The 26,547-nt window shown below is 42.9% G+C and overlaps 1 protein-coding gene across 5 annotated transcripts in view; it reads right to left on the reverse strand.

Annotated features, from left to right (window-relative positions):
• SLC29A1 (solute carrier family 29 member 1 (Augustine blood group)) overlaps window positions 1-26,547 on the reverse strand; it is an 81,579-nt gene that overhangs the window by 37,029 nt on the left and 18,003 nt on the right. Inside the window, exon 1 of one of the 5 annotated variants that reach the window (XM_044445334.1) lies at window positions 16,120-16,233. The exons of 2 other annotated variants lie outside the window; for them this stretch is intronic. The gene's annotated coding sequence lies outside the window, so the exon portion shown is untranslated. Of the gene's footprint in view, window positions 1-5,016; window positions 5,166-12,067; window positions 13,945-16,119; window positions 16,234-26,547 lie in introns of those variants that run through there. 2 more of the 5 variants (XM_044445421.1, XM_044445504.1) reach the window with 2 other exon arrangements.

Raw genomic sequence — 26,547 nt, forward strand, 5'->3', positions numbered from 1 at the left:
ACTAAATTTGCATATAATTCAAAGACACCTTGGTAATGTCTTATAATCCAGACAGATTTAATTGTAGATGATAGTGATAGGCAAAGAGCTTTGGGCCAGACAGAAACTAAACAAGCAAGCAAGTGAGCATACAAAAAACAGGTATTGTTTTGATGAAGGCAAAACTTAAATACTAAAGACTCAAGTGGCCATGTGAAAAAACAGCAGTTCCTTGAATTTATGTCATTTTCTATAATGTTTTGTGGTTGCATCATGGCATTAAGACAAGTGAGAAAATGAGAATAGGGCTCATTTGAAAATGAGAATAGAGCCATTATACATAAACTATACAGATTACTTTTCCAAGGCAAATTAGCTTTTTGTTGACACTGGCTGTGTTCAGAGAACACAGAAAACCATTGTAATTCTCTACCACTGCTGGTCTGTTGTGCTGTCTGTATCCAGGATCATGGTTTCCACTGTCCTGGTATGCAACTACCATAGTCTCAGAAAAGAGCGGCAACTGCTCCAGCCATCCACCTCTATGTGTTGATGAATGACGAAGAGGGAGGTGATGTAAGTAGGAGGCAATGCCCCTTGGGACTGAATTTCAGGCACAGTGCAGAAATCAATTCATTTTATAACAAATTGCTGGTTGATGGTGATAACCTGAGCTGGAATTCAATCTGGCACAAAAACAGTTCAGGACATCTGATATGAAGAGACTCTGCTGGCTGGTGTCTGCCTCACACAGGGACTGTGGCTTGGTAACAGCACCCATAATTTATGCAGAAGGCCCCAGGTTCTGCCTCCAGCTGCTCCAGGAAGGGCAAAAATTCCTGGCCAAACCATTGGACAACTGCTGCGAATTAGTGCCAAGAATCCTGCGCTAGGTGGATTGATTGTCTGACCCAGTGACCTGGTCTTTACAGAATACTATTCCATGATTGGATTCATAGTTGGCTTTCCTACTCAGTGTTCGCTTTGCAGACAAGAAAACGTTCATCTGTTTCCTCATTCCCTGCATTATGTTTCCCCTTTCCTTTACCTGCTTCTTTTCTGTTTCCAAAACGTTGTAGTGGTGTAGTACTGACATGAAGAGTGGTCGATATTTTTGCAGGACTCTTGTCACTGAGCCTGATGAAACAACCAATGAACCACCCATGGTTTTGGATGTGCACATAATGCCAACCCATGGTCTAGATAACAAGAGTTCACAACCCAACAACAAACCATGTGTTCTCTTTCTGGATTGTTCACAGTTAATCAACCAATCTGCTACAGCAACTGGGTTTGCATATCATGACAACCGGAAATTCAAAATCCCATTTCATGAATTAGCATTATATGAGAACTCAGTGAGTACAAGGCAGTTTTCTATGCTTCACAGCACCCTTTTCTATCTTCATAAAGGCATAATTTCTCACACAGCTATTTTTGCTTCCCATCTGCTCCCTTTCAGCTAAATTTAGGAGACATTTGGCCTTCTCCTATTCAGCCTGGTGGCCACTTGCAACTTTGCAGCTGGTTCCAATTTAGAGGGAAGGCAGCTGAAGCCTCAACCCAGGACAAAACATTCAGTGTGCTAAAAATCACTTTTAAAGATTTTAACAAAACTGGATGGCAGATTTATTATGCCCATGATTTTACAAACATAGAAGAATGACTGTTTGGTCAATAATTATCCTCAAAGAAACATCGACCAACATAAAAACTGGGATGTATGGCTTTCACTCCACCCAGTTCATGGCACACAGAGAATTAAAATATAGGGTCTATTTCAGGCCAAGCTTCCCAGTCATTCATTCACACTGCATTAAACTAAACCTTAAGAAGTCAACCCTTAAGAAAAAATGGAATTAATCCAAAAAGCAAAGTGTTAGCTTCTTCAGCTGCATTCATTCTAATCTGCAGTTAAGGTTCATCCATGGATGAATATCAATTATGAAATAGAAAAAAATGACTAGAGCCAGATAAAGCCCCAGAAGGAGATTTGAGACAGCTGCCAAAAATCTGACAGGCACCCTGACTGGTTCTTTGCAACATAATCAATCAACACTAGTTGAATGGGAAAGGATTGGTGAAAGGATAAAGCATACCAGAAACTATCCATGATACCGATGGAATCTGGGCTAAGAAGCAACCGCTTTGTCAAAGCTTTCTTGCTCCCCAGTCCAGGGTTAGAAGAGTCTAAAAGGCCTTCTAAACTATTGACTATTTCAGGTCAAGCCATTTACCATACTCCCAGGGATCAACCAATGCAAAGGTTAGGCAAATCTCCAGATGTTTTGGATTTTTAAGCAACTGTCAACATGGCCAATTGGCAGCAATATTGGGAGTTTAAGTTCAAAACACCCATAGATCTACCTTCTGTCCATCTTGATTCACAACAAACACCTTGCAATGACTCAAGCATGTGAGCCATGCCCCATGCTACAGAGGATGCTTTAAAAAAGCTAATAATAATACATCAACACAGAATCATAGAATACTAGAGCTGGAAGGGCCAGAAGGCCATTGGGTCTAATTCCTGCTCAGTACAGAACACTGAGTTAAACCATCCCTCCCAGGTGGCTGTCCATTTGAATCTTGAATACCTCTAGTGTACAAGAGCCTACAAACTCCTTAGGTAACTGGTTCTGTTGTCATACTGCTCTAACTGTCAAGAAGTTCTTCCTGATGTTCAGCTGGAACCTGGCTTCCTGTACCTTGAGCCCATTGTTCCATGTCTTGCACTATGGGATGATTGAGAGGGTACCAGCCAGGCTCAAACCCTCAAAAACATCAAAGACAGACCAGTGCAGGCTTCAGTCAATTATCTGGAGCATCAGAATTTGCCAAACTTTCCTCAGAGCAGGCTGCCTTCCAGTTCTTCCCAAGGTCACAATAGTACATACTGCAAGAACATGCCTGAATGTTTATGTTTTAGGATGACAGAAAAAAAGGCCTGCTAGCTGAGCCCTAATAAATCTCTGGCATAGAAGAGGCACCACAAAAGAAGTGTTGTCCTTGTTTAGATGCTGGAAAGATTTAGTGCACTGGATTCTTCAGTCTTCACAAAAGTTTCTTTCAACAATAGAGGTGAGAACACCATGGAAGAACAATTTATACACACAGTCTAAATGATGATTGGCTCTGCAGTCCACCCCGCATTTCCGAGACAGAAATATCTTGACTCTCTTTCAGCCCTTTGCATTGTATTTGTTTCTACACTGACATTCAAGTTGTTGCCCCCTGTTGTTTATATAAAAGAGAGGCCCCCCAAAAGATGTCAGAATTGGCACAGAGCCACTGGCTAGATACTATCACCAGTGGCAGACCAGATAAAATTTCAGTTTACAGTAATCCTAAAGCAGGATATGCTGAAGCAACTGATCAGAGGTAGAAAGGAACTAGAAAGAGATAGCTTTGGAGATAAAGACATTACAGCTTCTAGTTTGATCATTCCTTTGTTGCACAGACTATGGGTTAATTATTCCTGAATTGTTGGCAGATGTTTCCTTAATGTGAAATAATGGTCTGGTAGGGAATTTCTTTTCTTTTATAACTTTTCTTTTATAACTTCTTTTATATCGTTTATATTTTTTATTTTATATTATTAATTTTAATTTTATATTGTTATTTTTGTATTGTATTGTATTTTATTGTGTTGTAAGCCACCCTGAGGCTTTGGCAAGGGGCGGCATAGAAATGTTCTAATAATAATAATAATAATAATAATAATAATAATAATAATAATAATTTATCTTATATACTGGAATGAGAGCCAGCAAAGCTTGAAAAAAGGGCTTTATATAAGTGGTCTCTCTGCAAATTGGTATGGAATAGATCAGCTTTCTCCAACATGATGGGTCCAGATGTGTTAGACCACAGCTCCTATTGTATGTAATGGTAGCCCAACATGTCTGGAGGGCACCAGATTGAGAAAGACTGGGGCAACTGCATATGTAAGAAATAAATGCAATTTGGGAATATGGAAAGGACAAAGAGCTTATTAGAGAACAGTGAACTGACTAAAGGCGTCTTGGAGTACAGGACCCTCCCTCTGGGCGCTGATGTGAAGTAGCAAAGCACACACAGTACAGCACTGTTTGCTTTCCACCTCACCTCAAGTTCTCTCTGCACATTTGTAAATATTACAAAATTGACGCATGCCTCCAGTGAGCTCTCACCCAAAGGGAACCAAAACCAGGGAGCAACCCTTCACAGCTTCTGTAAGAGGAGAGCACACCCAGCAAATGCAAGTTCCAGGCCGGACAGTGTACATGCTGAACAAAGGCCTTATCTCCCACACCACAAGGGTCACATGTTGACTCAAACGTATGCAGGCATGGCTGGGTTTCCCAAAGAGGCCACCTAGGCTGCAAAACAAGTCTTATCACTAAGGAAGAACTCAGATGACCCCCCCCCCCCCAAGATCAATCTAGCAGCAACATACTCTAAGAAGACAAGCTCTAAAGGTTTTAGTTCGAGCTTGTTTCTCTGCAAGTGCATCCTGCCATCTGGAAGTAAGCAACCAGTTTCTGATTGTTCTGCTCTTTAGCTGCTGCTTTTGGAATTTGGCCTGTGCCTGCCCTAGTTTATGCTACTTGTGCTCTAACTCCACTGGACTGAGAGCTGCTGTCTCCCTGGATCTACAGTGGACCCTGATACAGACCTTCTTGTAGTCGCAGCAGCTAGCAGCTGGATAAGACAGAAGTAAAGACTGGCTAGCCACAACAGATATTGGAACAGTGTCATAACTACTATACATGCATTTATCCACCATCCCAGTGAAAAGGAGGGATTGTCTGAAAAGACAGTTTTTCCAAGAAAAATGTGGGCATTCAGTACCCTAGCTTCCCAGTAAATGGAATACTACCCTGTAGCAGGCAGGTGCCCTATAGATGTTTTGGACTTTAACTCCCACAATTTCTGACCACTGGACATAATGACTGCAGTTGATGGAAGCTGAAATCCAAGTCATGTGGAAGGTACTGTATTGGGGAAGGCTAAATGTTACATATGGAAATAGTGCTGTTCTCACTCAGAACTCACATCATCTACTGCAGACAACCATTCAGGGATGCCGAGAAGGCCATGGAAGGAAAGAGAAGTAGGGTGGAGTAGGACTGAGTTCGAAGGTGGTAGAAGAGCCAGTAAAACAAGGCTGGAAGTGAGGAATGCAATTGCTCAACTTCCCAAAGAGCTTCATCTATGGGTGGTAAAGAAATATAATTATTATTAACAATAGCAATAATGATAACTTGAGACAGAGAAGGAGGCCTTGAAAGAGATGGGAGCTCTTCCAGGCATCGAGATAGGTGTGGGAGAGCTGTCTCATGAGCTGTCATTGCAACATGGGGAACTAACTCCACTGTAAAACACAGAGTATCATCCAGAGGAAAGGGCCATCTAAGGCTATCAATGCTGTTCACGTTTGTAAATCAGAAGTTAGAAACACAGTGTGTTCAGTGTGCCACTGAGAAAAGGGGACATTTTATGGCTGAGTTACATCTCCATTAGTTCTCTTTTATCCACCAGCCCATCTCACATAAAAAGCAATGGCAGCTGTGCTGGGTCATAAAAGAACCCCATACTAGGATAATACCTGTATTAGATTAGGTGGCAAAGAATGTGAAGGATGTGCTGGATTACAGCTCTCATCATCCCCAGTCAGGTGACAATGCATGTATCCAAAAACATGTGAAGAAGTGCCAGGGGGGGAATTACTGGTCTATACAGACCCTTGGCTTGACAATCTAAAATATAAGGCAGCTCTTAGAAATGATATGGATAAGAGTGATACCTGGTCACTCTTGTAAACTGGATCTGTCTGAGACTTTCATTGTTCCATGTGACTGGTTTGGCTGCTTCCTCAACAAGCACTTCAGTATGTCAGGTCCCATCACTATAAAAGGGTTTGCTGTGAATTCACTTCAAGAAACCCTTGCTTCATTCAAGGCGTGTTGTCCCAATTTTCTTTTCCAAGCGGTATCAAGCACTGATTGATGCAAAGCAGTCGACACCTTCAGGTACATATTTATAAATATTGGTGAAGAGCAGACGACTTTTGCCTGGGTGATCTTCTTGTGGGCTGTACCCTTTTGGGTTCTGTGTAACAGGATGATCAACTAGATAAACCTGGAGTAGGCAAGATGGTGTTCATGGGCACCAACATGCTGCCGGACATCTTGGCATTCACCAAGGTACACTATCCCTCCCATTTATTAGAAAAACGAACACATGTTCTTACTGGCAGCTGGGGTTGCTGTGAAATAGATTCTTGTAAGTGTTGGAATCTGTGGATTCAAAGGAGTTGTTTACTGCAGTGGGGCTCAGACCCCACCCCCGTCTTGTACTAATTCATTCTGGCAGCTTGCTTGTCCTTTGTATTACCTCCAAGAGCACCTTTTTTGTGATAGTGCCTAGGGCAGTTTTTCAGTTTGGGTCAAACATGGCCAAGGCCCAAAAAGGTTGCTTCTGTCACAGGACAGACCATTCTTTTGTTCCTATCTTAAAGTGATGCTTCAGTCTCACAAGATTTCCTTTGATTTCACCAGTTAATTTCTAAAGGGAATGAGAGGCACTCTATCTGCATAGTTTGTCTCAGATACTAGCTCTGTATTTTGCCTGGATGCAGGCACTTTTTCTACATCTATTCTCTGTGAGGTGGCTGGAAAAGCAAGATCAAGACACAAAGGTGACACCAACTACATGTCTGGTGACACAGTAGGATGCACATATTACTCTCACCAGGTTCCATGCCAATGCGTCACAGATGGTGTGCTCAGTTTGAATGTGACAAGCAGCAGGGAAAAACTATTGTGGAAGCAGGTGTATCAAACAGCCACCTGACTGAATAAACAGCAATATCAGTCATTCTCTTTCCTTGTCAGCTGTGAGATGTGGGAGTCACAAAAATTTAGCCTTGGAAAGATCAGTGTTATGCTGCTGAAATCAACCATCCAGGTACTGGGATTACCTTACTCTGACAAATACTAGGTGGAATTCTCACAGTGTGAAAGCTCCTTTCTTCTCTCCATGTCAACCTTCCTTAACCTGGTGTCCAGATGTGTTGGATTGCAACACCCATCAATCCCAGTCAACAGTGTCAAGGTTGCTCTACTAAATTAACTGTCCTTGTTTACTTTTCAAGTAGTTGTAGCTGTGGGAGAGGCAAACAATACACATACCATAATTTGCAATATGGCCAATGGTCAGGAATTCTGAGAGTTGCACTCTGGAGAACACCAGGTTGGGAAAGATTTATCTACTCATGAACTCAGATGGTTGAGTGCTGAAAGTCCCCAAACCACTGAAAAGCCAAGAGTTTGGTATCAACCTGCCCAGGTAAACCCTAGGTGGAAATATACAACAATGCCCAGAGCACTGAGCACATTCAGCATGTTGGAAAAGAAACTGACAGAGGAGAGAATGGAACAGTATTGTAAAGGAGGAACTGGCTGGCTTACCAGAGAGAGCTATGAATGTACTTCTGCTAGGTGGTATGACTGCACTGCAACACTGCTGCAGGTCTCACTTGTTCCCTTTAAGACCGTGAAGTATGCAGCAATACCAAAAATGTTTAGAAGTTTTACTCAAGGCAACAAAATTCCTCCCAAGCTGCCCAATGCTGACTGAAGTACATGCAAAGTGACCTGTAGAAGTCACAGCATGTTGACATTGTAACTGGGAAAAATACATGGAAACCTGGGAGAGGTGTATGTGAAAGGGCTATCTGAGCCCCAGCACAGTGTTCCACAATGCTGCTTTCAAATTCTCCTCTTCTCAGCCCAAGCCAGTCTTGCCAATGGGCAAGAATGCTGTGATCTGCAGTCCAAAACATCTGAAGGACATGTTCTCATAGCAGGTTATCTTGGAGGAAGCCATCGCTAGAACCCTGAAAAACGATAATTATATATTGCAGCTTATGCTTCCTTAAACTGATTGCAAATTGCTTCAGCTTTTCTTCCCAAAGGAACTCTTAATTACACATTTTTGTAAAGCAACAGAGACTTCTGGATTAAAGAATCCTTCCAAGCCCACGCCTCTTTGGGGGCTGGTGGGCAGCAAAGACAACACAGGGGCCACATTTGCATGCCATGCTAAGCCACCCTGAGGAAAATCCCCTAGGAAGTCATGGGTTGTCAGTGTGCTTTGTTACTCAACATCAAGCCACTGTGTGAGAAGCAATCTGAGTTGGACAACACAACAATCTGCTGCGGTTAGCCCATCTGACACAACGGGTTCTTGCATTTTATGAACCAGGTCAATACAGAGAGAGGCTAGTGTGCAGTTATACTGCAGACATACCTTCAATGTGTAGCATATATAAAATATATTCATAGAACCAATGAAACCTACCTAAGGAATCCATATTGCAATTCCTAATAACTGAACCCTTTCCAGTTCTCTCTTGCAGCTACATGGCTTCCATTTAACCAGATTCCACATAAAGCACTACTTTTTAAGGCACTTTCAGTTAAGTACTAGGATGGGAAGAAGATGGAGCTGGCCAACCGCCTGTTCTCCTCCTCCAGGTATAGCTGCATGATAGTTGAGAGCCTGTGAGACTATCAGCTACGGCAGACCTGGGCATTGTATAGCCCGCGGGCCACATCCGGCCCGATGGCTGACCCTGACTGGCCCGCATGAGGTCACTGGCAAATTAAGTCAATGCAAATATATATCATCGTAATATAGATGCAAGCAATACAACTGCACTGCTTTTATTTTGAAGGATCTGCTAAATTGAATTTATTGCTTTTCATGTAATGTTAATGTTTATGTTTTTGTGAATATTCATTAAATAGTGTTGTTCTGTGCTCCACATTTTCATTGTATCATTGTAATGTTTCATTTACTGTTTTTATAGAGATATATACTGAGCAGAGCTGTAAGTGTATTGGTCCGGCCCTTAACAACTGTCAAAGTTTCTCATGTGGCCCCATAGGAAAATTAATTGCCCACCCCTGAGCTACGGTGCCAGAAAAGCTGGAATGGTTTACTCAGACACACATTGCCAGCTAAGCACATAGTTGTTCTTGCATTTGCCGTTGCTTTCAACAGGCAGCACCACTGCTCTTTAAACAGTGGGGAAGAAATGACCAACAAACAGCCTGCAATGTACAATGCTGTTTCCAGCGCAACAGCAGGGAGCAACAGAAATATCTTTTAATCTAAACAAGATGAAACTGCGGACTGGTTAAGATTTAAGTATGGGCACAAAGTGCCCTGGCATTTTCCATGAGCATATATAGTCTGGCTTCTTGCCCTAACAACCTTTATTTGAAACCAGTTCCACCCCACAAATGGGGTCTTCCCAAAGCAAGATATGGCAACTTGTTCCACACTCAGAGAAAAACAATCTGACATACACTATTTATTTCTTCTCCAGATTGTGAGTTGTGGCCAGCCGATAAACATCAACAAAGCAATTATAGACATTTACCAGGAAATGAAAAGCCACTGGAGTCTGTTTCCAAAGAAATTTTCATATAATTGCCCTGGAAAGATGGCTTGGGTGGATAGCACAAAAACAATAAAAAGAAAGAAAAAGAAGGTGTTTCTGACACCTCCAATGTATATCTTCTGGTTCCAGACTTGGAACAAGATGAAGTGGTTTGAAGAATGGTCAGATTATTATAGCCTTGGAAAGAAGTGTCCTAAAACTAAACCAACGTATCTGTTAAACACAGATCTTGACTGCTAGCCTGCAGACAGGTACTCTCTTGTTTTATGGATTATGCATAAATTGATGTGGGAGACTTTTGGCTGAGAAGCAGCATAAAAATAAATGACCATTCAAATGTTGTAAGCCGCCCCGAGGCTTCGGCGAATGGGGCGGCATAAAAATGTTTTAATAAATAAAATAAATAAATAAAAATAAATAAAATGTTAACCAGCATAATATTTCAAAACAGCTAAGCCACAAAACCATTAAAAATTAGACACTGGTAGACCATTTAGAGACCATTCATATATAAGTAAAAGTCAGAAAGCTCATAAAATTCATTTAGAAAAAGCAGTCTGAGACAAATAAGGCTTGTAAAGATGGGGCCACACTTGTCTCTATTGAGAGGGGATTTCACAGTCTCTTGTGCCTGCCAACCAATTGATCTCACAGGTGAATGAACAAGAATGGCCTCTGAGGCTAATCATAAAACACGGGCAGGCTGGTAGGGGAGTTCTACTAGGTGTTGTGTTTCCAGTCTAAGGGACTAAGCCATAAGCAGAACTGGGTCCCAAAAGGGACCAAGATCTTTAGAAGGGACAATGGATCTTGAAGGCTCACTGCCACTGAAGTAGAAGACTCTGAGTCAAAGTGTTAGTCCTCATTTAAGGAATGTGGAGGGGGCATGCTGCTGAGACACTCCCTTGTGGTGATGGCATTGAAAGCGATCTTCATGTCAAGGGAGATTTATGGTCCAGCTGTTACTCTACAGCTGGAACTTAAGCTTGAGGTGAAGTTGGCTTCTGAGGGACAAGTATGGTTCTGGAGGAGGGGTAGGAACACATGGTCATCTCTCAGTAGTTGACCCCTTGCCATTAATGGTGAGCTATGGGTAGTGACTTTCCTCTTGAGGCAAGTCACTCCCCAAGTAACCCTTTGGTTCATCATATGAATCTCAGTCCCTTCATATTCTCCAATCTCAGTAGTGTGATAAAGACCATTGTAAAAGTTGGTCCCCATCAGATAGAGGAGAACAAGCTTTTTCCCTGTAGCTGGGGGCAGATCCAGACACTTCTATGCACAATGCGGTGACCCACAACTCTCAAATCCAGGGGATCATTTCTGCAGTCTTGATTCTGAGGGAGTCTGTTGAAGCAGAGAGGAACCCTCTCAGTTTGGACTGAGGACACCCCCCTAATTTCTCCCTCAGGCACTGAGGAAATCAGTACCAACCTTTGCACCTGCACCAACTGAGATAAGCAAATGTAACACTGGAGGTGGTATGGAAAGCTGAGGTTTGCCCATAGGCTCATGGGACTGAGAGTCCTCCTTTTTCTTACCCTATTTGTAAGGATCCAATCTCAAAGTTCTGGAATTTTTGGAAATCTTGGCAAGCAGTTTATTTCTGCCAGCCTGTGTGGTAAAGGCTTGTCAATGGGCCATGAGACAATGATGTGTGCTTCTCTGAAGCAGAACTGTGAGCATGCGGGTGTGAGCATGCTTCTATACTTGCAGACCAGGGCTTTAAGGCAATGTACCTGATGGCAGTCGGGGGACTGGAAGTTCACGGGAAATGAAATAATTATTTTTTTAACAGGAAAAAAGATGTAACAGGGGAGAAAGGAAAAACTAAGTAAAATAACATGAATACAGGGTAATTCAGCCAGAAAGAGACTGGAGAAGTTCTCTCACAAAGGCAACCAAAACAACAGAAGAAAAACTAAAAGAACAGGTGGAAAGCCATTAAGGATATGTGCATTGGAATGACAAGGGAGGAGTTCCTGCCTAAATCCCTCAGCTATAGATGTTTCCTGAACAGAAGCTCAATGTGGGAGCAGAGTCTGTGTATAGGGTTTATGAAGACCATGAAAAAGATTGCTTTCTCTCTTTATTGTATCTAAAAATACAGTCCAGCTCTCTCACCGATGAATCTGAAACCAGAGAAAAGGTTGGGAAGGCAAGGGTGTCCTGCTTTATTTATCCTTCGAAAAAGACACCTCCCTGAAACTTCTGGTTCCTTGGGTTCTAGGTGTGATGCTAAGGGCTGATTAGGTGTGATTAATAGAGTGCTTGAAACACAAGAGCCTTTCTTATTATAGGGCTTTTGTGGCAAAGTGTTGATGGTTTGCTCCATGGTGTGGAATATAGGGTGTGGGCATAGCCTAAGCTTTCTTGGTAAGAATGGAGTTCTGCTCAGTAGAAACCTACACATCAAATGCAGGCTCCTGTGATTTTCCCTGGCATCAGTGTTGCACTATGAATGCAGAGAGGGAGGTGACAACCTCCCTCTATGAAATCCATGGCCCTTATTTGTATTCTGATCACCAGGATCCTCTCCAGTGATTTCAAGGGGATTGGTCAACTTAACTTACATTTGAAGTCTATGAGAAGCAACTACATTGAAATAGTTGTTCCAGGAGCCCTATGACTCACCAGTTATTAAACCCAACCTCTACATTACATCTTGTTCTTTCTCCACCTTCCACCCCCACACCTTCTTTGCTTCCTGCTTTCAGAGGAGCTGGTGTTGCCCATTTGACACCTTGGTAGGAAAGTCCTACAAGGCAAATGACAAATAGGAGGTAACAGTAGTGCAGCAATGGCAGCAACTTCTCACTGCTCCACTTCAGCGGCTGGCATAGTGATTTCCTAAAAGACAGGTGGACAAAAGATCCCAGTTTTAGCCTATGTCCAAGAACTATCTATATCTGAAAAAATGGGTATTGCTTTAAAAAATCAGCAGGTAACAGCAAAAACAAACACACCCCCTCTGCAATTCTATACCAAATGTGTGAGACAGCCACACTTTCTTCCATCTTGGCTATGCTACATAAGCATTCGCTGGGCAGCCATGGTTTGGGGGTGGGGTTTGATGGGGAGGTTGATTTTATTTTGGGTTTTTTGGTGGAGTGGAAAGCAAGGAAGAGTCAGTGTGCTGCAATGGATGAATTAGGAGTAGGGTTACAACTGTGGCAGCCTGAACTGAATTTCTACTTAGCCATGGAACTCACTGAATGCACACGGTCCAGGTACTGTGGATCTGACTGGACGAAAGAAAACCTTAGGGCTCAATCTTATACATGTTTAGATAGAAAAAGAGTCCTGCAGCTCCTGGCATCACCCAAGCAGCATGGCTGGCTGAAGGAGTGTTGGGAAATTCAGGACAGTTTTGGTCTAAACACGTATATGATAGTGCTCTAAGATGCCACAACATTCTAGGTAGAAGTGGATGCATTACTTAAAACACATCTTCTTCTACTCCATTTCAGTTATATCCCAGCTTTCTTCAACAATACATGAAAAGGACCTAATGAGCAAAATGCAGAGCTCCACAGTTCCTGATCATCCCTTTCGGTTGCTTTTGCTATAGAACAATATATACATTCCGTTTTCCCCCACTACTGCAAATCACTTCCAAATTCCCCCTACTTCTAAAATGGGACATCTGCCAATGAGTTAAGGAGTCTCACATTCTTCTACCTTGGACATGGACTTAGTTCTTGCATATTACTCAGCAGAACAAACAAGATTTATTGACCACCAGCAGAGAATAGGTTCCAAATTCAATGTCCAGCTGATATCTCCAGTTTAAAAGGCTCTTAGGTAGCTGGAGCAGGAGAGATGGAGGGAGGGACTCCGCCACTGAGCTACAGCACATACTTTATGTGCACAAGGCCCCAGATTCTATCTCTGGCAATTCCAGGTAGGACTAGGAAGAAATCCTGCCTGAAACTCTGGAGAACCACTGTGGTCAGCACCAACAGTACCAGGCTAGATGAACCAAAGGCTGACTTAATATAAGCCAGTTCCAATATTCCTGAAGTCCCCCTCAGTGTCTCTCTCTCTCAGACTGAGAACTTGGAAACTTGCTCCCATCAAAGTAAACAATATAGACTCTGACAAAGCAATGATATGATTCTGTAAAAGTTAGCTTCATACGGATGCTGAGGGTTGCACCCCTATTGCTGGAAGGCATCCATCCACAACTTGGTGCTTCTGCATATTTTAGACTACAGCTCCCATCAGCACAGCTCTTTGGCCATGCTGGCTTAGACTGATAGAAGTTGCAGTATGAAAATCTGAAAGGCATCAGGTTGGGGAAAGCTGCCCTTTACTAATCACTATACTGAATGCATTTCTGTTACTGCTGGAAAGATCTAGCAATATTTCTGCACATCTCAGAGAAATCAAGTTTAAAAGGAATGCTACAAACAATTGCAGGGTTCAAATTCACTATTTGTCTCCCAACTCAAAATAGAAGAGCACCTTTCCTGACTTGATGGGATGACATTTTTCTCATTATTTGTAATATTCTACTGGAACTTTGGCGTCTCATGACATGGAACCAAAGTAAGCATTAGGAGCTCAGTGAAAACAGAGTAATGGATGGTATGCACCAAGAGCACCCTAGTATGGTGGAGGGAGCTGCTCTATTAAACATTCCTTGCTTGTCTACTTCCTTGAGGTTACTACTGTGGTTTTCAACACATTTGCTGCCCAAACTTTGAGCAAACATGAAAAAAGTGAAATAACCAGTTGTTCTAGCCTTATAAAGTATTAAATGTGTGTTTACACATTTAACTGCAAATAACAGTTATATTGTGTGTGTGTGTGTGTGTGTGTGTGAGAGAGAGAGAGAGAGAGAGAGAGCGCGAGCGCACACAAAAGATTGAGAGAGAATTACTGGGATCTGGGAGAGGACTGGTCTCATTCCTCCCCTGCTGTGATTCTAACCAAAAATCCCTCACTGGCCTTGAAATTTAAAAGCTTCTATTACTGGCCATTGCAGGATTCCTTAACGTGCAGGGGGAAAGAGGAGAAATCCCTTATCTGTCACCAGGCATATGAACAGATGATGAACTACAAGTGATATCCTACCCACAGGCAGCATATTCACTGTATATGGTGAATCTATTTACAGGATTGTAAGCAAGTTTTTTTGTGAGTCAGTTTTTATAATTTCTGCTGAGTCTGTTTTTCTATTGTTTTAGGGCAGATTGTGGTATTTTAACTGAGTTATGAAAATGCATTAGAAGATGAGATACACATTTTTTAAATAAACAAATGCTTTCAAAACTGTATTTTCTGCCCAGAGCTTTGAGCTCAAACAGCAGAGCCAGAAGGTAATTATTCACAGTCCCAAAGGTGGGGAGGGGGAGTTTTTGCTTAAAATCCTCCTGAATTTTCTCTCAATGCCAAAAGCCATTTCAGGGATTTTTCTCAAGACCACAGCAAGGGACCACATTATTACTCCTCTTTTTTCTCCATTGTCCAGTCCCAGTTCAACCTTGACCATAACCTTTTCTCCTCCAACTTACTGGTTTTTCTGGAGAGGAGGTATAAATGTGTTAAATATATCAACTACCTTCAGCCAAGTAAAAAAACGTCCTATGCCTTTAAATGACATTGCACTTTCCTGATACACCACTTATGTGGGTTGGAGATCTCTCTCTTAATTTTTCTAATTTTGGAGGAAAGGATACAGCTTAGTGATAGAGTGCCTGCTTTGCATACCAAAGGCTCTAGGTTCAATTCCAGTATCTCAAGGTAGGCTGTCTGAAATTAGAGACAGCCTCTACTAATCAATACAGACCACCTTCCCCAACCTGATACAGAGCAGACATACAGACCCACATCATACTGCCAGCTGGAGGATGATGGCACTTGTAGTGCAGGCACTTGTCCAAGCTAATATAGATAATACTGAAATAGAAAGAGCAATGGTTCAACTTTCCCACGTGAAAGAAGTTTTGCCAGTATGCTGTTGAGACGCCTGCTTGCCTATCGTTTTATATCCCCGCACATCATAAACTGCTAGTCAAGTTTTGCTACCTGTTTCCTTCAGCAGAACAACTTGTCACAAATGTCTTTTAAGAGGATATTTTGGCTGAGCTGGCTCAAAATGAAAGAACTGCGCTGTCACATACTATTCTGACTTTCAGGAAACGTTGGCAAAACGGGAGGGCGGGAAAGCCCCATAAGGGGATTTTAATCCAGAACTGCACTCCCACACCTAGTGAAACGTGACAAGTACTATGAGAAGCAACCACTTTCACGGACGTCCGGGGCCACCGCCAGCTCTTCCCGCGCTCATGTCTCCAGTTCCCCGCCAAAATTTGGCCGGCGAAAATAACTCGAATTTCCCGCGCAGTCTTCAGAGGCTGCGGTTTTTTATTCCCAACCCGGAGGCAAAGCGCCACCCTCCATGATCCCTAGCTGGAGATCGCGGGGACAGGATCGGAAAGAGGGGCACATCACCGCCGCGATAGTTCTAGAGGCCACGGCAAACGCGGCTCTTCGTGGCGGGCCAGGAAGTCTATCTCGAGCCCCCAGAACTTCCCGCCACCCCGTCCTCCCGCAACAGGTGGCGGCCAGACGCGCTCCCGCGTTTTCCGCGATTCCCTCCGAGGCAAAGCAGCCTCCCGGAGAGCACATGGCCTGGGGCGGAGAAAAGCAAAAGTAGCATCAGCAGCGGCAGCACTCACCTGGACCAGCTCCTTGGTCTTTGTGGCCGCGCTCTCGCTCGCTCACTCGCTCGCTCGGGTACCCGCTGCCTCATGGTCTCAATTCACCGAGAGACCCCACCCCAAAAGAAGGCTCTGACCCTCCCTTTGCCCCGCCTCCCCTCTGCCGGTTGGCTTCAGCATCCGCGGGACAAATCTCCTTCCCGCCCTGCAGAGGCGGTGCTAGTGTTCGGGTTACTAGGGCTAGCGAGCGCCCCAAATGTCTGTGAGGCCATGCGGCCCCCCCAAGCTGCTGCCTAGGGGCACTTGTCGAAACGAAGGAGCTCTGATCCTCTGGATCAGCTGGATTTTTGCTCGCACGGGCTTCACCTCCACCCCTGAATCCTTCTGCTGAAGTTGTTTTGAAATCAAATGCCGTTCCCTTCTGTCCGCACATCGGTTTTTGATTATTTTTTTTTAGAAATAGGACACAGGATCTTTGAAATGCAGACACACAAGACTTCAGAACATTTGCAGATGCGTGCCTATTTTTGTCTTGTGGACCTGATCCCCCGATATTTTCCGTACCTAGCACGTACCAAAGCCCACTCACTTGCATGCCCTCCTGGAGCTGGTGGCAATTCGCTGCTGAAAACTGATCATATTCAAGATGGGGGGGGGGAATACAAATGCAAAAAACTCCCTTGAATAAACAGGCTTAAGATACACATATTCAGCCTGTAGCCCCATTTCCAAACATATTTGTCTATTTCAGTGTGCTATATTAAGCTTTCTTAATAGCGCAGCGTCAGTTGTAATTTTCAGCTCCAAGCTTTCGCTTCCCGCCCTGCTGCCCCGTACCACCTCCAGCCAGCCAAACTCTTCTTTCAGGCTTGCGGTTAGCACTGGATCTACTTGTTTGACTGCACCCCCTCCCTTGCCCTTAACTGGCAGGCATTTCACTCTGGCTGGTAGCTGTGCCATCCTTCACCCACTGCCCCACTGCTTTGCTTCGTCATAGTGCTCCAGATTCTACAGTTCTTCAGGCCACAGAGATATGCGTCCTTCAGTCAGAAGCTTAGACAACAAAATGGGATGCCGGCATTTCCAAACACAGGCCAGGAGTGGATCTGAATATTAAGCAGGCGCCCGAGCTTTATGCTTGTCCTGTTTCTTCCTTCATGAAGTGCCTGCTGCCTTGCGTGCTCATTAACAGGCAGCAGGAGATGCCAGTGTTAATTTACCTTTGCAGTGATTTGCCAAGAGGACCATCATCCTTACAGAGCTGCTGAGAGATAAATGCATTTCTGTATGGAGTGATGCAGGCAGAGCAGTCTATTTTTTTAATTTGGGATTCTCATACCAGGGCTCACAGCAAGCTGGGGCTCATCAAGACAGTCCCTAAACCTGTGGACACAACTCCAGAACACGGTTCCAAGGTCAGGGCTCAGCATCTGAGCATGTGCAAAGAGCACCTCTTTCATATATGGAGCTGGAATTCCAGACAGTAGTTTAAGGGAGGGGGAGACTTAACATTTCGTTGAAGAACAAAAGGAATGAAGCTGGTGAAAGAAGCTATTGAGACCACTACTTGTCTGATGTCATTTTAATTAATTAATTAGATTGATTTCTGTCCTGCCTTTTATCCTTTCAAGGACACAGGTCAGGTGCTGACATCATTTGGAGTCCGTTATTTGTGGGAAAATGCCACAATGCAAATGTGGTCTTAATAGTATTTAACAAATCCATGGCATTAGGACAAGATAATCTACAAGGAAAGGGGAATCCACCACAAAGATTAATTTCACTTTGTTTTCCCTGACTGTATCTATTTATTATCTGTTTATTACATTTCTATATTGCCAGTGACCAGTATTTCTGGATGTCTCACAAAAATTAAAGAACATAAAATACAACATGATAAAACGTAATACAAAACTTTTTAAAGTTTAAAGCCAGAGTAAAAGAATAAAAAAAAAAAACTAAAAACCCAATAGCGCATTGAAAACCAAACTGAAAGACTGAGGAAAATAAAAAGGACTCCACTAGTGTCAAAAAGACCATAATGTAGGCACCACCACTAAAAAGGCCCTCTGCTCATTTGGCAGAGGGAGGAAGTTCTGAAGATAAGTGCATAGTTCAGGCAAGTATATCTATGGGAGTGAGACAAACCTTATGTACCACGAGAAGAAGGATGTAGAAAAAAGGCTAACAGAACTGGCAGTGCAGGTAATTATTAAGTTAGCCGTGAACTTGATGGTTTTACAGAGGGGCTCTGTTTAGGGCCCCTCCTGTTAATTCTGTTTACCTACCTGGAATCCTACCCTGAGAACTCCACTGAGCAGAACTGTTTCTACTCTCTCTCATTCGCAGGTCTTCAGCACAGGTAGTATTCTCAAGGGAGTGGCAACTACATCAGCCTCATCGCAGCAAGATCCTCTGGGTTTTATGTCACAGTTCTTGGGGTTCTCCTTAGCATCTAGGTACTTGGGAACATGGAAAAGTGCACCCCACCCCATTTATTGGGAACACTACAGGTGGGGCAAATGTAGGTATACAGTACTGATCAGGTCATGGAGGACTTTACACAGCAGGCATATTGAATGTGTTCATCTTACAAGCATTTATCGACATTGGTGCTAACCAGAATTTGTGTCACAGTCGGGAACAGGTTCCAGGAATGTTGCAATGTCGATGGAGGGCATCTTGAGCACCAAAGAGACTAAGCATGACCCAATTGGTACTGTATGCCTACCTTTGGCCCACCCTGTACTTTTGTCAGCTGACAAAAGAAAGGGTTTCTTTTTTATATTTATTTGCACAGGGACATATGCAGCCATGAAATCTGTATATGAAAGTGGAGCAGCTTTGACCAATCTGATCCATTTAGTACCTCTTTGATCTTGATGGAACTTTATGCCAGAATTTGGAATTAATTAATTTCCTACAAACTAAGGCAAACTGTTCTGGGTTCCTGGAATGATGACTCTTAAAAAGGAAATCCAAAGCAGTAGTGTTAGCCTCAGCAGCAATTTTAAATGCACAACTAGGAAAGTCAACAAAATTTACTTCAAAGGGAATAATTTCAGAAATACTCTTTGAATATCACCCTGTAAATGATAGCTTTTAGTAATGTTGAGTATCAAAACGATAGTTAAGCTGTTAGAAATGGATGATATTAATCTGATTAAAATGAAGTCAGGACTTCTTTCAGCCTTTATTATTTGCAAATATTTCCAACTAATTTAAGAAGGGAACCACTGATGAATGAGGGGAAGTTTAGCCCCTCCTCATGTTCCCCATTTCTAAATTGCTATTAGTTCTGTCAGGAGAGGAAAAATACTTTCTGCTCATTCAGAGCTACATGTGTTAACTGGCTTACCTGTGTCAGGATGTTTGCGTTACCAGCAATCACGGCAATGTAGATAGCCACTATGAATAATGTCATTGTCAGTTTCTGCATTTAATTTCCTTCTGATCTCACTGTTTACAAATCTCCCGCCTCCCCACATTATTCTCTCACACACGTGCCAGATATCTACTGTTTAAAAACCTGACACTTTTCACAATACTCTGGGTAACTAATAAAGTGGGCTACAGTCCACGGAGGGTATACTTTAAGGTGCCACAAAAGTCTCATTTCCACTGTAGTACATTAACACAGTGAACCCTCTGGAAATCACTCGGGGTTGTTTCTCTCCAAATGCTTCCGCTACTCCAAGCGCATCCCTGAGTCCGGCCGTTGTGGATCTGCTGTCAAGGGGTCATTCTGTCATGGCTGCACAGCGCCGAGAACAGAGAAAGAACAACAAGGTCTCTGGTCATTAGTTTCCTATTAATTAGGGAGCAAGGCCATAAAAACCAGCCAAGCTAAGCACTTTGGCACAAAAGGCTGCTGGCTGTATTAGTGGGAGTCAGTAGCCAATGGTCCCCCTGGAAAGCCTGAAGAAAACAAGGAAGATGATGGAATGTGGACAAAACCTGTGAGATGGAGAAAAAGAGAAAGAGGGGAAAACTGATCAGGATGCCAAAATGCTTGTGATGGTGAAGAAAGAGAAGAACATGAGCTGTGGGCAGCGGGAAGAAAAATAGATTATCCCAGATGGTGCTGCAGAAAGACCTACACGGCTGGGTTGGAGAGAGAAATGCAAGCATATGCTATAGGATAGAAAGAGAGAAAGAGAGAAGTTTTTAAAAAGAAGTTATATGAAGGAGTGCAGAGAGACAAAGGAGGTCAAGAGGAAATGGGTTAAAAAGAAAACACTTTGCTGAGATGCAAATAGCTTTTTCACATGTAAAGACAGGTGAAAATTAGCAACACATGTTGTGCAGCCTTTTTCTAGGATTCACTGCTATTAACCAGAGTGTCAATAATTTTCTCTGCATCCATGAGGACTAGAAGCCTAGGACCCAGGTTGCTGTGGTTGTTTTCATTAAATATGAACATCTATCAAAACCAGTAGACTGAACAGAAGTGGTTCAACATCTTCATGTATTCCCTGGACTTCGAGTCTCACTGGAAGATATTAAAGCTCTCCTTGTCCTTGGGAGATGGAGAGGGTGGGAAACAAGAGGTGTGACATTTGGTGTTTCTTAGCAACATAGATTCATAGAATACTAAGAGAATACTATTAAATATTAGAATAGAATAGAATAGAATAGAATAGAATACTATTAAACTATTAATAGTAATAGTTTATTGTAAACTATCCCAAGACATTCTGCAGGACAGAGAAGCTTTTAATAAAACAAAATAATAAATAGGGTCATGTGGAAGAAGGTGGAAAGGAACTTTTGGGTTGTGTAAGTATCACCCCCATGATGGATAAATTTAGAGCTTAATTCCCCCCCCCCCCGAAATTTGCAGGCTTTTTCTCCATGTGCCTTATAGCAGGACCAGCCAGTGCATTCCTTATGAAGCATTCACTTAACAAGGGGAGACACTCACCGAGGTCACAATTGTTATTTTATTGCTCTTCTTAGGGAAGTGACGCTGAAAGCAGGAAAACCGGAATTGCTTTCAACAAATCTGGAGAGTTGCTGAATAGTCACTTTTAATTAAGAAGCTCTGTACGACCCAACCAATCCATTAAGGGGACAGTGAACATCAAAGAAGGCTTCAAGAAACAAGGCCATTATTTTATAGTGATGTCTCATTTGTCAGAAAAAAATAAAAACAGGTGGCCGCCTGAACAAATCATTGGTGTCTCACTCATGATGTTTGACTCCGAAACACACATTTAAAGTAATGACTGTTGTTATTTGTTTTTCGATGCCAGGCGAAGACCTGTTTATTCAAATGTTATTTTAATGGTTAATATTATTTATTCATTTTATTCTTTGGCTAGGGTGACTTAATTTATATTGTTAATTTATATTGTTAATTTATATTATTCTATTTTGAAGTTTATTTATGGTTGTGAGCCGCCCCAAGGCTTCGGCGAATGGGGCGGCATAGAAGTCTCCTAAATAGATATTTATTTTATTTATTAAAACATTTCTATGCCGCCCCATTCGCCGAAGCCTCGGGGCGGTTTACAACATTAAGTTAAAATAATTATAATATAAATCAAGAATATAAACATTAAATTAAAAATACAAAAATACAATATAAAATAAGCCGCCCTGGCCAGATAAAATCCAATAATATTAACAGTTAAAATGCCGCTTGAATAAAAAGGCATGGAAAAACAAATAGATAGATAGATAGAACAGTGATGGTGAACCTATGGCCTGAAGGAGCACACAGAGCCCTCCCTGTCTGCACTCCATCTCTCCAGCAGCCATGCACATATTTGGAAAGATTAAGGGTGCCAGGCAACAGAGGTCACTCATTAGCAGCGACTGGACAAGCTTTTGCATGGCCGTTCAGTGAGCTGCCGGGGATTTGCTTGGACTGTGATTTTAGCAGAAGGTAGGAAATACACTCATGTGCCTTTTTCAGGCCTGGTCAAAAGCTGGTGGTCAGTGTAATTTTGCCCCCTTGTGCTGGTGGTCAGCAAATTCAGGTTTTATTGCAGTGTTGGCACTTTGCAATAACTAAGGGGGTTCTGAGTTGCACTTTGGACACTCGGTCTCTAAAAGCTTCACCAGCACTGGTCTAGAATATGTTTTATTTCTAGAGTAGGGCAGAAGGCCCATCCCAAATCAGGGCAGGACAGAGCAGCTTTTAAGATCTGGGCTGAAGACCCTGCACCTACTCTAAGGTAACAGTGCAAATAGTGTCTGTTTTACCCCTTGAAATGGGGGTCAATGGGAACTCTATAAGGAAGCAAAATAAGGTTGCACTTGCACCAAGAACTCCTATGTGAGAAAGGTAGTAGGCCTGTGAAATGCTGTGTATCTATACATTACAGGGTATAATTTCAGTGTTAGCAATACCAAGGCAGCTAATATTAACATTGACTTTGAATAATATATATTAAGGTATGAATAGTAACCCTTTTTGTTCCCCCAGTATTTTAATTGTTAACCTGTTTTATTTAGTAGTCTTATATTTTAACATTGGATGCTGTGCAACTGTTACTCTTATTTCTATTTTTATTGTATTGCAGTAATCTGCTGTAAACCATCCTGAGATGCATTTGATGGGATGGTATAGAAAAGTTTTCAACAAACACTCAAACAGTATATTCAAGAGGAAAAAATGTAATGCATAATAAAAACTAACTGCTGCAAAATGACAATGAAAGGCTTAGTAAAACAGCAGAACAGAAGCACAGTTCCAACCAGTTGATCTGCCATTGAAAAAGATGGGGAATGGGGGTTGCCCAGTGCCAAAATAACACAGGAGGAGGTGCCAGGTGAGCTTACCTGGGAAAGAACCTTCCAGAGTGTGAGCATCACAATTGATGTGACTCCCTCCCCCCTCTGGCATCCATGTGTCAGAGGAGCCTTTGCTATTGGGCAGTATAGAAATGAAATAAAGGACATACAAATGCACAATTATAATTTGCAAGCTGCCCAGAAAGCCTAGCAGGGCAGCATATAAAGCAAATAAATAAAGCAAGCAAGCAAGGAAGCTCAGGAATTGGGAACGGCGGAACCTATGTCCAATAAGGAGAGTGACACATGATGAAATGGCAGACTTAGATCTGAAGAAATTCTAATTCAGCTACAGAAGAACAAATCAGAATAAGTTGATCATGATGGTATCCCAGCTCTGGAACCTGCTTTATACACAGTAGCTTCTTGGGGATTTAAAAGGAAGCTTTCCCAGCCCTACCAGGGGATGCAGGGACAATTTGCAGGCAAAGCATGTGTTCTATGACTGAGCCCTTCTCCAAAAAACAGGAATCTGTCAGATCACTGGTCTGTCTAATCAGTATTTTCAGTAGCCAAGCAAGTTCCCCCACAACCCTCAATATGTACTTTTTGAAAAAGTTAGGGGAAATTATTTTTTCAGAAAGACAGACAGACAAAAATGTCTTTACCCAATATTATATAAAAAAACACATGGATCACTCAAAAGTAACAACACCTACCTCACAGGGTTGTTGCTGTGGGAATAAGACTGAGGGCAGGTAGAGGAGAATTATGTAAGCTGCTCTGAGTTCATTGTAAGGACAAAGTTCTTCTAAGGGAGAGCCAGTGTGGTGTAGTGGTGAAGAGCATGGGACTGGGACTCAGAGGATCTGGGTTCTAGTCCCCGCTCAGCCATGGAGCCAACTGGGTGACTTTGGGCCAGTCACGACTCTCAGCCCAACCTACCTCACAGGGTTGTTGTTGTGGGGATAAGATGGAGGAGGAGAGATGATGTAAGCTGCCTTGAGTCCTTTGTAGGAAAAAGGCAGGATATAAATCGAAAAATAAATAAATAAATAAAGTGGGATATAAATCTATTAAGTAAAATATGATTAGGTGATAATATGATGTATACTTACCTGGAAGTAAGGCCTACTGAACACAGAGAGACCTACTTCTGAGCCGACATGTATGGGATTGCACTGTTATACATGCATACAAAATACTAACAGATCCAGTCCACTTCTGTTGCTCACAGCCCACATGAAAACAGACCATGACACACATGTGATATTAAAAATACAAGGGAGATATTGTATAAGAGGAGTACTGATACTTTTCACAACTACAACTGGTGTGTTATACAAGATATCCCGCATATTTCATGGCATTTTTTCTCACTGAGCTGTCAGTGACTGTGGATTATATAAAGTTTTAAGGGTTTTTGACCATATACTGATATATTAATGTTTAATTATTAATAATAATTAATATGCAACTTATCCCTACATTTACATTTTGCAGCTCAATTCACAGTAAATAACAAATTTGCTATGTACACAGATCATCCATATTCCTATTTTTTCTCATTAAAAAATCCCTGTTGATAACACTAATTTTTGCATCCGCCTGCTTGAGAGACTGAGGTGCAGCCCCATTGTCTCCATAGCAGCTGCACGTAAGCTTCTGAACTCACAAGTGGACATGTACCCTATGCCCAGAACAAGGTGTGGTGGTGATCTGTGCTGCCATTGAGCCTCATGCCAGGTATTTTCTCTAGATGGCCATTCCAGCAGTCTAAATTTAAGGCAGCTGAAGGCAATGGAAGGAAGCTGAGATGCCGACGGGAAATGGTCTAAGTCCACAGCCCTGCCTCCTTCTCGCCTTCCCTCCCAGCATGCTCCTTCTCTCTACTCCAAAGCCCAGTTGTAACCTTGGGAAGGCTAGCTGGTGCCATTCTCCCCACACCAGCGCCAAAGTTGGAGGTCTTTGGCAGGATCCCTTTGGCCTCCCAGACAATGTTGGCAGGCCACAGGATTGCACCCTGAATTAATTTTGGTCAAATGAACAACACAATCTCCACTTGAATGATGGGAGGCTGGTAGCAACGAATGCTGTTACATAGGGAGATCTCTTCAATATTTATGAATGATATTAGTTATCATTAATAAATGGTGCTGGCAATGTGATTCTTCGTATCTTACTGCTTTGTGTTGTTGACATGGTTGATGGCAGCACTGTCTAGGATTTGCCAGGTTACAAGGCAGCAAATCAAATTTTGCACAACCTCTGTGCTGTGTGCATGTGTGTAAGTGGAAGTAAAAAAGCTCTAGGCTGATATCATATCTTGGGGTATCCCCTAAAGTTCTGCCAGGTCTGGTCCTGTTCAGCCCTGGGTGCTGCTGTTGAAATGCCAAGCCAAAACATGCTATGATCGCCCTCTTCTGGGGAAACTCCCAAACGGAGTGCTCAGCAATAAACGGCCAGCTCGAAGCCACCAAGCAAGCCATGTTGGGCCTTTAAAAGTGCACAGGTAAGGCAGTCGGTGAGGCTTCAAATGCACCATTCTCCAAATGGAACATCATGCTCACTCTCTCTAGCAAGCACCAACAGAGAGGCACCCCCAGGCACACACCACGTCAGGCACAAAAGGGCCTGTGATCTCTGTGGGGGCCCTGAGCCAATGACAGGCACTCCACTGTCTTGGACCAACTTTGCAAGAGAGATGAGGAGGTTTTTTATCATTCCTATGAAGTGGCTTGCTAGCTGCTTCCCGCAACCCACAATGGGGTTGGTCGCCAGGTTTGGCTTACATGCCACCCCATCATGGGCCCAACAACCCTTAGAATGAGCCATGGGTTATTGGAGCAGCTTATTGCTCAGGTTTGCATGGCACAACAGCCCACTGAGGCTTGTAATCCATGTCTTGTAAACCCAGTCACTGAGTCCCGCTGGTCATTTGAAGACACATTAATACATATGCATCCTTTGGGATGACATCCCAGGATCAAGCCTGCCTGGGGCAATGGTGCTTTCTTCCTATCACTTAAGTTGCAGCCTGCAGAGGCTCTCTGCGGAAGCATAGCTTCCCCTGTGCTGGAACAAGCAGAACATAAGTGTTGCTTTTCTGGCTTGATAAGCAGAAACAAATCTGCGTTGTCTGTAGCTCAGACATCAGCATTGGCAGGGGTGGGAAGCAGGGAGACGTTCAGTGGCGCACATTCCACACAATTGCCCTGCATGATTTTGAATTTCTGTGGGCTGCAGTGTGTACACAGCACAGACATGAAGTAAAACTAAACTACACTGGGTCTCATGACAGATGCCAACACTATTTCCAGAAAACTAATAGCACTAAGAGTTGGGTTTTCCAAATACCAATGCAACCAAGATTTGAACTGTTTCAGATCACCTAATCCTATAAAATGTCTTTAGAACCAATAAATAGCACGTATGGATGCAGAAAGGCAGCATCAGTTCTCATGTTCAGCAGGCAGCTGAGCTCCACGTCTCCACTTATGTGACCTGTCTGCTGGCTTAAGCAGTGTAACATCAGGGCTGCCGAGTTACGCAAATTTATTATACACATCAGGCACCGGAAAGGTGTCTCAGCAGGGCCTGCCCTACCATTAGGCAATGTGAGGCAGCTGCCCAGGGCAAGGGTTGCTGCAGGTGGGTGGGGAGTGCCTGCAAGGTGTTGGCGGACAGAGCTGTATACGTCACACA

This window comes from Varanus komodoensis, unplaced genomic scaffold (assembly GCF_004798865.1).
Source record: "Varanus komodoensis strain SLA01 unplaced genomic scaffold, ASM479886v1 scaffold1, whole genome shotgun sequence".
Classification (NCBI taxonomy): Eukaryota; Metazoa; Chordata; class Lepidosauria; order Squamata; family Varanidae; genus Varanus; species Varanus komodoensis.